The sequence below is a fragment of the Symphalangus syndactylus genome, chromosome 3, assembly GCF_028878055.3.
Source record: "Symphalangus syndactylus isolate Jambi chromosome 3, NHGRI_mSymSyn1-v2.1_pri, whole genome shotgun sequence".
NCBI classification, from domain to species: domain Eukaryota; kingdom Metazoa; phylum Chordata; class Mammalia; order Primates; family Hylobatidae; genus Symphalangus; species Symphalangus syndactylus.
The window spans coordinates 56,365,151-56,379,702 of NC_072425.2; positions in this window are offsets into that span (position 1 = coordinate 56,365,151).

Genomic DNA, 14,552 nt, shown 5'->3' on the forward strand with positions numbered 1-14,552 from the left:
CTGAGAAAACTGGAACATAGGTCACCCTATCTATCAGAGGGTACAATGTGAAGAGGTTGGAGATTAATCACACATATGCGTGAACATGTATGTGTCCCCTCTGACACTAAAGATTTTGAAATTTATAAGTCACAATCCCATGGAAGAAATGTGTCAAAGAGGAAAGTAAATCAACTTGTAAAATCTCAGCATTGAGGACCTGCAAATCAATACCAACAACCTTCAATTATTTTATTATAAACAATAATAGTAAAAAAAAGAATGATCTGAGCAAACTTTGCTTAAATACCACCACCAACAAATCATCCTTATAAATAGAAAGAAACAATATCTTAATTATGAGAGAAGATAGTGGTACTAAACTGATAAATTCCAAAGCTAGTAATTTGGGAATCTTCCCAGCCATGTACAAACAATGGCATATATAACCTGTGAAAATGTAATAAAAGAGAAACTGGAATAATCAAAACTAGAAATGCTAAAGGGGTTATAAGGCCAGATAAAGAGAATATCATAAATACTTGCATGCTAAGAAATTTGATTTTTTTTTTTTGAGACAGAGTCTCGCCGTGTCACCCAGGCTGGGGTGTAGTGGCATGATCTCGGCTCACTGCAACCTCTGCCTCCTGGGCTCAAGTGATTCTACTGCCTCAGCCTCCCCAGGAGCATGCGCCACCAGGCCCATCTAATTTTTGTATTTTTAGTAGAGATGGGGTGGCCACCATGTTGGCCAGGCTGGTCTTGAACTCCTGACCTCAAGTGATCCCCCCCTACGTCGGCCTCCCAAAGTGCTGGGATTACAAGCGTGAGCCACCGTGCCTGGCCTGAAAATTTTTAATAAAATGAATAACTTTATGGAAAAAAACTAATTCAAATTGACTAAAGAAAAATATCTGAATATACTAAGCAAAATACGCTAAGAGAAATCAAAGAAATAGAAATCATTAATATAGACACCTTTTAAAAATAAAACATTCATTTGTAAATGATTTTACAATACTAATTTGAAAGCTTGAAGAAATAAATTTTAACTGTGTAAAAAGATTACACTTTGGGAGACCAAGTCAGGCAGATTGCCTGAATCCAGGAGTTTGAGACCAGTCTGGGCAACATGGCAAAACTCTGTCTCTACAAAAAAATACCAAAAAATTAGATGGGCATGGCAGTGCGTGCCTGTAGTCCCAGCTACTCAGGAGGCTAAGACAGTAGGATCACTTCAGCCCAAGATGTTGAAGCTACAGTGAGCTACGATCATGCTACTGCACTCCCGCCTGGGTGAGAGAGTGAGACAGTGTTTCAAAAAAAAAAAAAAGAAAAGAAGAATATTTAAAAATTTTCACAATTTATTAAAAATGCAGAATGTATGTACTAAAACTTAAATAAGATGATTACCCAACTCCAAAAAAACTATAGATCAATTTGAGTTAAGGCTGTTGTATTAATTATCTATTGCTGCCTAATAAATTACCCCCAAATTTAGTGGCTTTAAACAGCACATATGTGCAGCCTCACAAACACTGTGGGCCAGGAGTCCAGCCACTGCCCACCTTTGGCTCTTAGATACAGATTTCTCCACATTCTCAGGCTCACTTTTCCTTGAGGTGTAAATACCTAGAGAGGCAACTGCTCCAGTCTTTTTGTCACCTTGGGGGCTTAACCTAGGGACCTAGGTCGGGCCACCACATTTGGCCCTCTTGGGGAGATGAGAAGTTTTATTATACTTATGGATCAAATAAGTAAACTAGACAAATAGCTACAGATCTGATTCTCGTGCCATGTGAGGAGAGTCAGGAAGCTAGGTTCCCCTGAAAGGCTGCAAAGTATTGACTGGGCTGGGGTCATCTTGAGGCTGGACTTGGGCGGGGGTTTGCTTCCGAGCCCACCCGTGTGGTTGTCAGCCTCAGGTCCTTGCTGGCAGACTGCAGGGGACATCAGCACCTTGCAATGTGGCTTCTCCATAGGCTGCGCCCAACATGGCGGCTGGCTTCCTACAGAGTGAGTGTGGGAGAGAGGGAGAGGGTGCTTGAGAGGGGAGCCAGTCTTTCTGTAACCCAACAATGGAAACGACATCCACCACTTATGCCTATCTGTTCCCTAGAAGTATGAGCCTAATCCCCAGTCAAGCAGAAATAATTGAACAAGGCTGTGAATTGGGTGGTGGGGGGGCGGGACCACTGGGGACCATCTCGAAGCTGCCTGCCACGAATGAGCTCAGCTCTGACTACACCACTGGTAGATCAAACGTAGGTTACAGTAACAAAATAATGCGATGTGAGCAAGCGGCAGTCATGCCAGGAATGGCACACAATGAAGAAGTCACTTCACACCACGCACGGCTTCATTAGAGCAAACCATATGCATTTGATAGAATTTAATGCTCATTATCAAAAATCTGTCATACGAGAATAAGGGCTGTCTGTCTTGCCACATCACCCCTTCAGGGCTGATGCCTGTCTGGCAAAGGGTTGGGATAAATTCTGCCGTGTCCTGGAGCTGAGTGAGTGTCCAGGCTTTATGCTGAAAGGGAAATGCAAGACAGCCATGTGTAGCAGATGCCCTGCAGGCCTCCCTGTGTCGACCATCTCCCAGGGAGGTCTGCAAGGCATCTGCTGAATGTAGAGGGTTGTTCTAGAGTAGTCACCTCTACCTGTAGGCAAGCGTAAAATAAATGTGGCAAAACACACAGGCTTTGTGGCACCAGGGCTCTGGAGTTGAGGCAACCAAAGTTTGCAGGAGACCTTGGGGTCTGATATGGTTTGGCTCTATGTCCCCACCCAAATCTCATGTCTAATTGTAATTCCCAGTGTTGGAGGAGGGGCCTGGTGGGAGGTGACTGAATTATGGGGATGACTTCCCCCATGCTGTTCTTTGGTTAGAGTTCTCATGAGACCTGGTTGTTTAAAGGTGTGTAGCACCTTCTCCTTCACTCTCTGTCTCCTCCTCCCCCATGTGAAGATGGTGCTTGCTTCCCTTTTGCCTTCTGCCATGATTGTAAGTTTCCCGAGGCCTCCCCAGAAGCAGAAGCCTGTACAGCCCACAGAGCCATGAGTCAATTAAACCTCTTTTCTTTATAAATTACCCAGTTTCAGGTATTTCCTTTTTTTTTTTTTTTTTTTTTGAGACAGAGTCTTGCTCTTGTCACCTAGGCTGGAGTGCAGTGGTGCGATCTTGGCTCACTGCAACCTCTGCCTCCTGGATTCAAGTGATTCTCCTGCCTCAGCCTCCTGAGTAGTGGGGATTACAGGTGCCCACCACCACAACCTGCTAATTTTTGTACTTTTAGTAGAGACGGGGTTTTGCCATGTTGGCGAGGCTGGTCTCGAACTCCTGACCTCAGGTGGTCTGCCCACCTTGGCCTCCCAAAGTGCTGGGATTACAGGCGTGAGCCACTGTGCCCGACCCAGGTATTTCTTTATACAGCGTGAGAATGAACTAAACAGGGTCAATAGTGACAAAGGAAAAATACAGACCCTTTTTTTTTTTTTTTTTTTTTTGACAGAGTCTCACTCTCACCTAGGCTAGAGTGCAGTGACATGATCTTGGCTCACTGCAACCTCCGCCTCCCGGGCTCAAGTGATCCTCCCAACTCAGTCTCCCAAGTAGCTAGGACTACAGGCATGCACCACCATGCCTGGCTAGTTTCTTGTAATTTATGTAGAGACGGGGTTTTGCCACGTTGCCCAGGCTGGTCTCGAACTCCTGAACTCAAGTGATCCTCCCACCTTGTCCTCCCAAAATGCTGAGATTACAGGCAGGAGCCACCGTGCCCAGCCAAATATAGACTCTTACACAAGGTGAGTGTTCAGTGGAGTTCCTTGCTAGGCAGGAAAGAATCTAATTGAGGCATTAGACCTTATGGGATGGGCCTCAGGTTCACTGTCAGAGAAGAATCAAGAGACACTTAGTAGAAAGCACCCAGGATTCACAGTGTGTGCATATTAGTCAGCTCAGACTGTCATGAAAAGTTCCACAGACCGGGTGACTTAAATAAAGATATTTGCTTCCTTACAGCTCTGGATACTAGAAGACCAAGATCAAGGTATTGTCAGGTTTGTGTCCTCTGAGGCCTCTCCTTGGCTTGTAGATGGAGTCTTCTCCCTGTGTCCTCACATGGTTGTCCCTACGTATGTGTCTGTGTCCTCATCTTCCCTTCTTATAAGGACAGTCAGATTGGATGAGGGCCCACTCTAATAGCCTCATTTTAACTTAATTACCTCTGTAAAGACACTATCTACAAATAATGTCCCACTCAGAGGTACTGGAGCTTTAATATATGCTTTTTTAGGGAGACACAGTTTAGCCCATAAAGTGGGAAGGCAGTCCCTAGGAAGAGCCTCTCCCAAACTAGATGGAGCTCAAAGACAAATGATCAAAGTTGCAGAAGGAAAAGTGATCAGACATTTAAACAGGTATTTGGCTTGTCATTTCAGGGTGGGTTTGTCATAGTGGATTACGGCCTGGGCCAGTCTCTGAACCCTAAGTCCTTTAAGGCAGTGGTCCCCTGCCTTTTTGGCACCAGGGACTGTTTCTTGGAAAACAATTTTTCGATGGACAAGCAGTGGGGTTGGGGATGGTTTCAGGATGATTCAAGCACATTACATTTATTATGCACTTTATTTCTATTATTACATTGTTCTCTCTGTATATATGTGTGTGTGTGTGTGTGTATACACACACACACACACACACACACACACGCATACATATAGTAAGCAGCGGGTGAGCGAGTGAAGCTTCATCTATATTTACAGCCACTCCCTATCACTCACATTACTGCCTGAGCACCACCTCCTGTCAGATCATTTATATAGATAGATAGATAGATAGATAGATAGATAGATAGATAGATAGATAGATATAAAAGGTGGAGTCTCACTCTGTTGCTCAGGCTGGAGTGCAGTGGCATGATCTTGGCTCACCGCAACCTCTGCCTCCCAGTTTCAAGTGACTCTCATGCCTCAGCCTCCCAAGTAGCTCGGATTACAGGTGTGCAGCATCACACCCAGCTAACTTTTTGTATTTTTGGCAGCAATGGGGTTTTGCCATGTTGCCAAGGCTGGTACATTGTAATACATAATCAAATAATTATATAACTCACCATAATGTAGAATCAGTGGGAGCCCTGAGCTTATTTTCCTACAACTAGACAGTCCCATCTGGGGGCGACGGGAGACAGTGACAGATCATCAGGCATTAGATTCTCATAAGGAGCGCACAACCTGGATCCCTCACATGTGCAGTTCACAATAGGGTTTGTGCTTCTATGAGAATCTAATGCTGCTGCTGATCTGACAGGAGGTGGAGCTCAGGCAGTAACATGGGAGATGGGGAGTGGCTGTAGATACAGATGAAGCTTTGCTCGCTGACCCGCCGCTCACTTCCTGCTGTGCAGCCCAGTTCCTAACAAGTACCTGGTATCTGTTCCATGGCCTGAGAGTTGGGAATCCCTGCTTTAAGGTTTCGTGGAAATTGTATTGAGTCCAAAGAGTACAATGGAGCCACAGACTGCAAAGGGCCTCCAGTTCATGGTCAGGCTATTTTTCTGTTGTCTGGTCAGTTCTCCAAGGAGTGGTTGCTCTGGTTCTCTCTTGCTTTCTTGTTTTTCCCCCTCCAGCTTAAGGTTAGACCCAACATTGGTATAGGGTTGGGCAGAAGGAAAGAGAAATGCACATTCTTAGGGCTCAGGAAAGTTTCTTTTATCAGGGGGTTGTGGGGAGGTAACCCTTCCTCCCGGGGAAAAAAGGCAAGGGGTCTGCAGTCTGCGGGAAGCCAAGCTAGGAGAAGAGGATCCTCCATTCCCAGTCAGCTCTTTGTTCAGGCAACCCTGGTCACCTCAACACACCATCACCATTCCTAACGATGAAACAGTCAATGTATGCCTCTTATAATCAGGAACAACACAGGCACTGTTACCAAAATACCAGAGAGTTCAGTCTAGGTCCTGCTGCTTGCTGCACAGGAAACCAATCACTGAGACATGACTAGTGCAGGGAAGAAGGCTTTAGTCGGGTCCTGCAGCCAAGGAGACAAGAGCTCAGTCTCAAATCCATCTCCCTGACCGACTAAAATTAGGAGTTTATATAGCAGGGAAGAAATGTAACTGTGTGAGAAAATGCGAACTAGGGAGGGGCAAGGAAGCCATCATGATGAATGAGGGGTCTGGCATCTCATTATCTGGATCAGATGATCTGGTGAGTTTCAGTCCTTTGATATTTTTTGAGAGGCCTGGGGTCCTTTCCTGAGGAAGGAACTCAGATAAGACAAATGTAAGTTTCAATCTTAAAGACCAGAGGGCCAATTTCTATGTTTATTAAAAAAACTGTCTAAGGGATTATTGGGTTGGTTTCAGGGTCTGTAACCATGACCACTTTAATATGTTCTGAAACAGAAGTAAGATGGAAAGTAAAAACAAAATTATAATAATCTGAAGATCATAGGGTGCTCTATCTAAAATTGGAAACAAATCAGTAACAAATCACTTAAAATTAGAGTTCAATCAGTCATACATATTTTTAAAAATCAGTAGTTTTCTGATATACTTTCAATAAGCTGTCAGAAAACATGAGCCAAAATGAATATAATTCATAAAACAAAAATAATGTGTAACATGATACCTAGGTTGAAAGACAAAAAAAAAAATTCTTTTAAAATAAACATCCTGAGTGTGGTGACTCACACCTGTAATCCCAGAGCTTTGGGAGGCTGACGCAGATGGATCGCTTGAGCACTACTCATGTTGCCATCCTGGGCAACATGGCCAAAATCCCATCTCTACAAAAGATATAAAAACTAGGAGGGTGTGGTGGCGCACTTCTGTATTCCCAGCTACTGAGGATGCTGAGGTGGGAGAATCACTTGAGCCCAAGAGGAGGAGGTTGCAGTGAGCCAAGATGGTGCCACTGCACTGCAGCCTCGGTGACAGCAAGACCCTGTCTCAAAAAAAAAAAAAAAAAAAAAAAACAACAATATCTCTCTTTTACCTTTCACCATATTAGCAAGCAAAGGGAAAATGTATATAGTCGCCATCATAGTTGCTGAAAAAGACATGTAGTAAAAGTTATAATTCATAACCTTGACATTACCTCTTTAATATTGTCCTGATTTTTAAAATCAACAAAATCCAAGTAGAGTATAGATATTTCCTTAGCATGATGAAATGTTTACTTATTGTGGAAATAAATTAGTATCACTCAAATAAGTACAAGCAAAGGCTGTTTATTACAGCTTGCTGCAGCTGGAGAGTCAGCACCATCGCTGGTGTTTCCAGGGCCTCCTTGGCTGGCTGAGGAGTGGGGAAGCTTCATGGTGGGAAAAGGAAAGGCCTGGGTGGGCCCTGAGGAAGGCTGCTAGCCTCGGGACGCTGGGGTGACCGATTAGAAGGGGGCGTCCTATGCAGTTGATTAAGGTTTGTCTTTCTCTGGTTGGTCTTAAGTTGAAAGCAGGGGCAAAAATTAGGAAAGGTGAAGGTTTTTAAAAATTTTTATTTACTTATTTTTAATTTTTAAATTATATATTCACAAATTACAGCTATATACATTTATAGGTACAAAGTGATATTATGACTTTTGAATACAACATGAAATAATTAAATCAAACCAATTAAACCTATTCATCACCTCAAATATTTGACATTTGTGGTGATGAGAACATTTGAGATTTCCTCTCTTAGCAATTATTAGCTCGATTATTAGCACTCAATTATTAGTTCTATTTACCATGTTGTGCAATAGATCTCAAAAAAAAGAAATCAAACTTTTTCTATCTGACTGAGACTTTGTACCATTGGATCATGATCTCCCATTTCCCCCACCCTCTGCCCCCATAACCACCATTCTCCTCTCTGCTTCTATGAGTTCAATTGTATCAGACTCTACATAGAAGTGAGAACGTGCGGTATTTGTCTTTCTGTGTTTGACTTATTTCACTCAGCATAAATGTTCTTCAGTTTCATGCCTGTTGTCACAAACAACCATTTCTTCCTTGTTTTAAAGGTGAATAGTGGCCGGGTGCGGTGGCTCACGCCTGTAATCCCAGCACTTTGGGAGGCCGAGACAGGTGGATCACGAGGTCAGGAAATGGAGACCATCCTGGCTAACATGGTGAAACCCCGTCTCTACTAAAAATACAAAAAAATTAGCCAGGCGTGGTGGTGGATAGCTGTAGTCCCAGCTACTCGGGAGGCTGAGGCAGGAGAATGGCGTGAACCTGGGAGGCGGAGCTTGCAGTGAGCCGAGATCACGCCACTGCACTCCAGCCTGGGCGACAGAGCGAGACTCCATCTCAAGAAAAAAAAAAGGTGAATAGTATTCCACCGTGTATATATACCACATTTTTTCTTATCTATTCAGCCATCGATGGATCCTTAGTTTGATTCCATATCTTGACTATTGTGAATAGTGCTGCAAGGAACACAAGAGTGCAGATAACTCTTCAACATGCTGATTTCAAATATTTTGGATAAATATCCAGGAGTGGGATAGCTGAGTCACTGTCAGCTGTTAAACACGTCCTGGCGGCCGGGCGCGGTGGCTCACGCTTGTAATCCCAGCACTTTGGGAGGCCGAGACGGGCGGATCACGAGGTCACGAGATAGAGACCATCCTGGCTAACACGGTGAAACCCCGTCTTTACTAAAAATACAAAAAATTGGCCGGGTGTGGTGGCGGGCGCCTGTAGTCCCAGCTACTCAGGAGGCTGAGGCAGGAGAATGGCGTGAACCCGGGAGGCAGAGCTTGCAGTGAGCTGAGATCGTACCACTGCACTCCAGCCTGGGCGACAGAGCGAGACTCCGTCTCAAAAACAAAAAAAACCCCACAAAAACCTTACTTTTTAGTAGGTGTCTTCATGGGCTGACACCTGCACCGTTTCTCAGGGCCCAGCCCTCAGAAGGCCTATGCTTGGCTTAATACTCTGCTGTCACCATCTTGAAATTCTTAATAATTTTGAACAAGGGACTCTCATATTTTCATTTTGCACTGAGTCACAAATTATGTAGCTAGTCCTGCTCTTTAACCAGGAGCTAGAGATATGGTCTCGAAAAGGAACATACCTATTGACTAAGTGAAGGAAGCTAATTTGGAAAGGCTATATGGTTCCAACCCTATAACATTCTGGAAAAGGGAAACTATGGAGACAGTAAAAAAAAAAAGATTAGAGATGAATCAGTCAAGCATAGAGGATTTTTAAGACAGTGAAGCTAGTCTGTGGGATATCAGTGGTGGACACATCATTATATGTTTGTCCAAGCCCACAGAATGCACAATGCCGAGAGTGAACCCCAGTGTCAACCATGGACTTGGGTGATGATGTGTCAGTGTAGGCTCATCAATGGTAACAGATGTACCACTCTGTGGGGGATGTTGACAATGGGAGAGGCTGTGTGTCTATAGGGCAGGGGAGATACGGGAACGGTCAGTATTTTCTGCTTCTTTTTGCTGTGAACCTAAAACTGCTGTAAAAAATAAAGTCTACTATAAACCAAAAGAACAATGCTCCAATGAGGATCTGGGAATGGCAACATGAGGGTTTGTTGTGCAAATGGTCAAACCCGACACCCAGTGGATGAGAACCGGGAGAAGCAGGGCAGAGATCCGGCATCGGGGCATGCCTGACCCCAGTTCTGCAGGCTGCGGGGATAACAGAGCTGTCTGCTTTGACGGGGCCAGACCTTGCAGTCCAGTAACCATGCAGGCTGTCCTGACGCCTGCGTCTGCCAAATCTCACTTTTTCCCGGCAAAAGGCCAGGTCATACCAGCCAAGAGGCTTTTCCGGGAGGCTGAAGGCACACCTTCCTTGTGGAGAATGCTGAGCAGTTGTAGAGTTTGTTTCTTTTAAACACAAAATCGCTGAGGATAAACATTAAATGTTTTATTTAAAAAAATTGTTTTTCCTTGTTGCGGTTCCTATTACCCAAAGGACTGGGTTTGCTTTGTCTTTTTTGCTGGCATTTCAGGGAACTCTCATTTACGAGCAAAACTCATGCTTTAAGTTTTAGAACAAATCCAGACAGACTGCCATCGGGGTTTACCGGTCTTTAAAAACCAGTGATTTATTTAATGTTGTTGATGAAAACCTAGCTTCCAAAATGTTTTCTTGTGAGATGAATGCTTGGTCTTAGTTTCTAGAAGGCTGAGTTTCTCCACCACTCAATCATGTGCAATGACCTCACCCTTTCATCTGCCCAGGAAGGGAAACTGACTCCAGTGTCCATAGAGACATGCAAGGGAGTCTGGCTCTCATTTCCTGACTTGCAGAGAATCCGGCTGGCTGCCCCTGGTTTCAGTGGGACTGCTCAAAGCTGAGAACTCAATTTCAGCAGGAAATGCAGAATCAGCATTAAGAAAGCCAATGTTTCCCAAATTCCAATCAAAGAGTGAGTTTCAAATGCTGTATAGTCATGCAGTAGTCTTTGAATAGAAAGCAAGCAAGCATTAAGACAGCAGAAAAGACTATTTTCCAATCTGTGAGGTTTGTGTTGCCAAAGGGAGAGAGAGCTCAAGGTTATTCTGGTAACTTAGGAAGTATAAGTGACTGAAGATATCCGTTTGTGCATGCTGAGGGGCTTGGTCTGTACAATCAAGCAGGCAAGCATGCTTTCTTTGTTATCCAGACACTTGAGTCTAAAAAAAATGTAGGCCAGGCGCAGTGGCTCATGCTTGTAATCCCAGCACTTTGGGAGGCCAAGGCAGGTGGATCACCTGAGGTCAGGAGTTTGAGACCAGCCTGGCCAACATGGTGAAACCCTGTCTCTAACAAAAATACAAAAATTAGCTAGGTGTTGTGGCAGGCGCCTGTAATCCTAGTTACTTGGGAGGCTGAGGCAGGAGAATCGCTGAACCCGGGAGGCAGAGGTTGCAGTGAGCTGAGATGGCACCACTGCACTCCAGCCTGGGTGACAAGGGCGAGATTCTGTCTCAAAACAAAACAAACAAACAAAAAACAAAAGAAATCCAACCTTGACATCTCAGTACCTTGTACTGTAATCCTGCACAGACTGAGGAGAGATCACGAACACATAGAAACATTTGGGGTTCTAGGGCATTGAGGCCTGCAAAACAGTCAGCTGCCTTGTCTGATGCTCAGGGAGGTGGGGCCATGCCCTTGGCCATCCACATTCCTTCCTTTACCAGGCTGACATCCCACTGGCAGCACCTGGACTGCAGGCTGGTGTGCACCACCTCTGCCCCCTCCACACTTCTCTCTCTGGGTCCCTGTCCCACTCCAGCACTTACTGCCTCTCCTGGCAGAGCACTTTTTCCTGGACAGTGTCCTGAGGACACCTGGAGAAACCCCCTGCCCTTCTGAGATCACTTTCTACACCTGCACAATGAGAAAGTGGCACCTGAAGCTACCTACCTGTTCTAAGACATTAACGGTTTTGAAACCATCAGGTTAGATCCATGGCAATTTCTGGGGAACCCATAGGCACCCCACAAACTGCCTTGGAGGAGCTAAGTGAAGAGTTCTGGTTACAGCTGAATGTCCAGGGCAGCTCCAGAGGCCCCCCACAGACAGTGGGCTTTCCTCTTGCGTTTGTTTTCTCAGGTTTGCAGCCCACACTGCTCTGAGCAAATATAAACCTGCTGTTTGTCCAATGCTTTAAATCCTAACAACATTCCCAGATTAAACACCATAGATACTCAAGTGATGGTGATTTGAGATTGGCCAAGCTGGCAGAATCTAGTTTAACAGTGGAGGGGGTTGGGGTGCAATGGAGAGAATTCAGACTTGGAGTCAAGGGAAAGTCAGCTGTAACATGAACAACCTTCTTGGCCTTCTGCAGGTGTTACTTCCTTTGTGCCATATTTTCCTTTCCTGCCAAATAGGAACTCCTTTATAGGGTTGCTAGGAGGCTCAATAGTCACGTCTTTTTTTTTTTTTTTTTTTTTTGAGTTACAGCCTGGCTCTGTCGTCCAGGCTGGAGTGCAGTGGCACCATCTCAGCTCACTGCAACCTCTGCCTCTTGGATTCAAGCAATTCCCCTGCCGCAGTCTCTTGAGTAGCTTGGATTATAGGCGCCCGCCACCATGCCTGAGGCTGTTTCTCTGCTCAGGTTCCAGTGGCTGGTCTAGTTCCTCCACATACTTGTAGTAACTTGGTCCTTTCCCTTACACTATTTTTACATGTTTCCTTTACAACTAAGAGTTCTACTCATGCAATATTTTAGTAAGGCAAAATATCTGGTCAATTTAACACACCCAATCCTGTAGTGAGATAAGTGCATCAAGGTGGAAAGATCTAGATTTCAAGTTTGTCCAGTGTAGGGCATTTCACATTTTTATTTTCTTTTATTTTGAGACAGGGTATTGCTGTCGCCCAGGCTGGAGTGTGTGGCATGATCTCGGCTCACTGCAACCTCTGCCTCCTAGGCTTAAGCAATCTTCCCACCTCAGCCTCCTGAGTAACTGGGACCACAGGCACATGCCACTCCACACCCAGCTAATCTTTCTTTCTTTCTTTTTTTTTTTTTTTGAAACAGGATTTTGGCATATTGCCCAGGCTGGTCTTAAACTCCTGGGCTCAAGTGATCTACCTGCCTTGGCCTCTCAAAGTACTGAGATTACAGGTATGAACCACCATGCATGGCCTCAAATTTTAATCTTTTAACACATTCCAAAGAAAGAAATACATTTCACATTGGGACTTGCTTTAGATGCACATGCACACACACAGATACACATGTGAACCTACAAAACACTTTGTGATTTTTAAAAATTTAGAGATGGGGTCTCACTATGTTGCCCCAGCTGGTCTCAAACTCCTGGCCTCAAGTGATCCTCCTGCTTTGGCCTCCCAAATTGCTGGAATTATAGGCATGAGCCACTGTAACTGGCCGAAAACACTTTGATGAATGTTTGATGAGACCATATTTTTTACAATACATCTCATTCTATCCTATTAGATTCCACTAGCAAAGGTAGTTGTTAACCTACTAAATCAATTCTGTTTAGTTGGAGCCATTAATGGTTGTGATTTGCAGTTTGAAAAACACTGCTCAAATCATCTCTTTTTTGATGTTCCCCCAAGAGAAATACTGTGTCTCACGACATTTTCTTCCAGGGAGAAAATTGGCACACCAGCCAACATGATTATTTCTGCCTATTTGGAATCTATTTCTCATCACAGAAGATCAAACTGGGCTTCTGCGTACAGTGAGCTCACAGCCTCTGTGAGTTTAGTCACACAAGACTCTCCTGGGAGACCAAACATTTACAAAATTGAATTTCTGACTCTGCAAAGCTGAGGACCCAGCCAGGACTTGGGTTCCCTCTCAGTCTGGGTACGTGCACATGGTGAACATCGTCAATGCCTTGTTTTCATGTCATCTTCCCTGGGTACCCTTCTGTTATGAACTGAACTGTACCTCCCCAAAATTCATCTGTTGGTGCCCTAACCCTAGTACATCAGAATGTGACTGTATTTGGAGACAGGGTCTTTAAAGAGGTGATGAAGTTGAAATGAGGTCATATGAGTGGACCCTAATCCAATCTGACTAGTGTCTTGCTCTGTTGTCCAGGCTGGAGTGCAATGGCACGATCTCAGCTCACTACAACCTCTCCCTCCCGGGCTCAAGTGTTTCACCTGCCTCAGCCTCCTGTGTAGCTGGGATTACAGGCGCCTGCCACCATGCCAGCTAATTTTTGTATTTTTAATAGAGACAGGGTTTCACCATGTTGGCCAGGCTGGTCTCAAACCCCTGACCTAAGTGATCCACCCGCCTCGGCCTCCCCAAGTGCTGGGATTACAGGCGTGAGCCGCTACGCCCAGCCTATGGCTGTTTATTTTGAGCCTGCACACCTGAACTATGATGGATCTTGAGACGACTCAATTGTTTATTCATTTGTCTTCTTACTGGAGCCTCACCAATCCTATAGTGATTTTCACTTGGTCTTTTCTTGGCCAGAATGTACCATTTGCACATTATGTCTGTCTCTGTTCTGTTCTTACGATAGTTAAAGGAATATTGCGTGGTGGCGACTCAATTATCGACACAAACGCCAATGTGACTCTAAAGCTTCTTGATGGCTCCAAGTTATAAAAAGTCGTGTAACTTATTCAAAACGTGTATCACACTTTTCTCAAAGATTGTCACTTACATGATAATGTAAATCTTGGGAACTTGGGAATCTTTGAGATTTCTCCACTACAGTTCAAGAACTGATGCCTTGGAATCCCCTGGAGAAAAATACAGTTTAAGGTAAACTAGCAGGGAAGGGGGACTTCTAGCCTGGGTACCTTGACTTACTTTGGGCCATAAACTCCTTTGCAGCCTACTGCAACCCGTATACCAAGTCTGCGTTTTGCATCAGTTGAACTGAAGACATAAGATTGAAAACAGGTAGTTTATTCAGGAGGTGCAGGGAGCACTGCCACAAGTAGGGAAGCAACAGGGAGGTGCTAAGGTAGCCAAGGGGCGCTGTGAAGCTGCTTCCTTGGCAGAGGATGCGCTGAATCCTGGGGAGATACTGGGAGAGGTGTGAAGCCCACCCAAGACATGAGGGAGCTGAGCAGTTTACAACAATCCTTGCAAATCATTGATTGGGGCTCCTAGA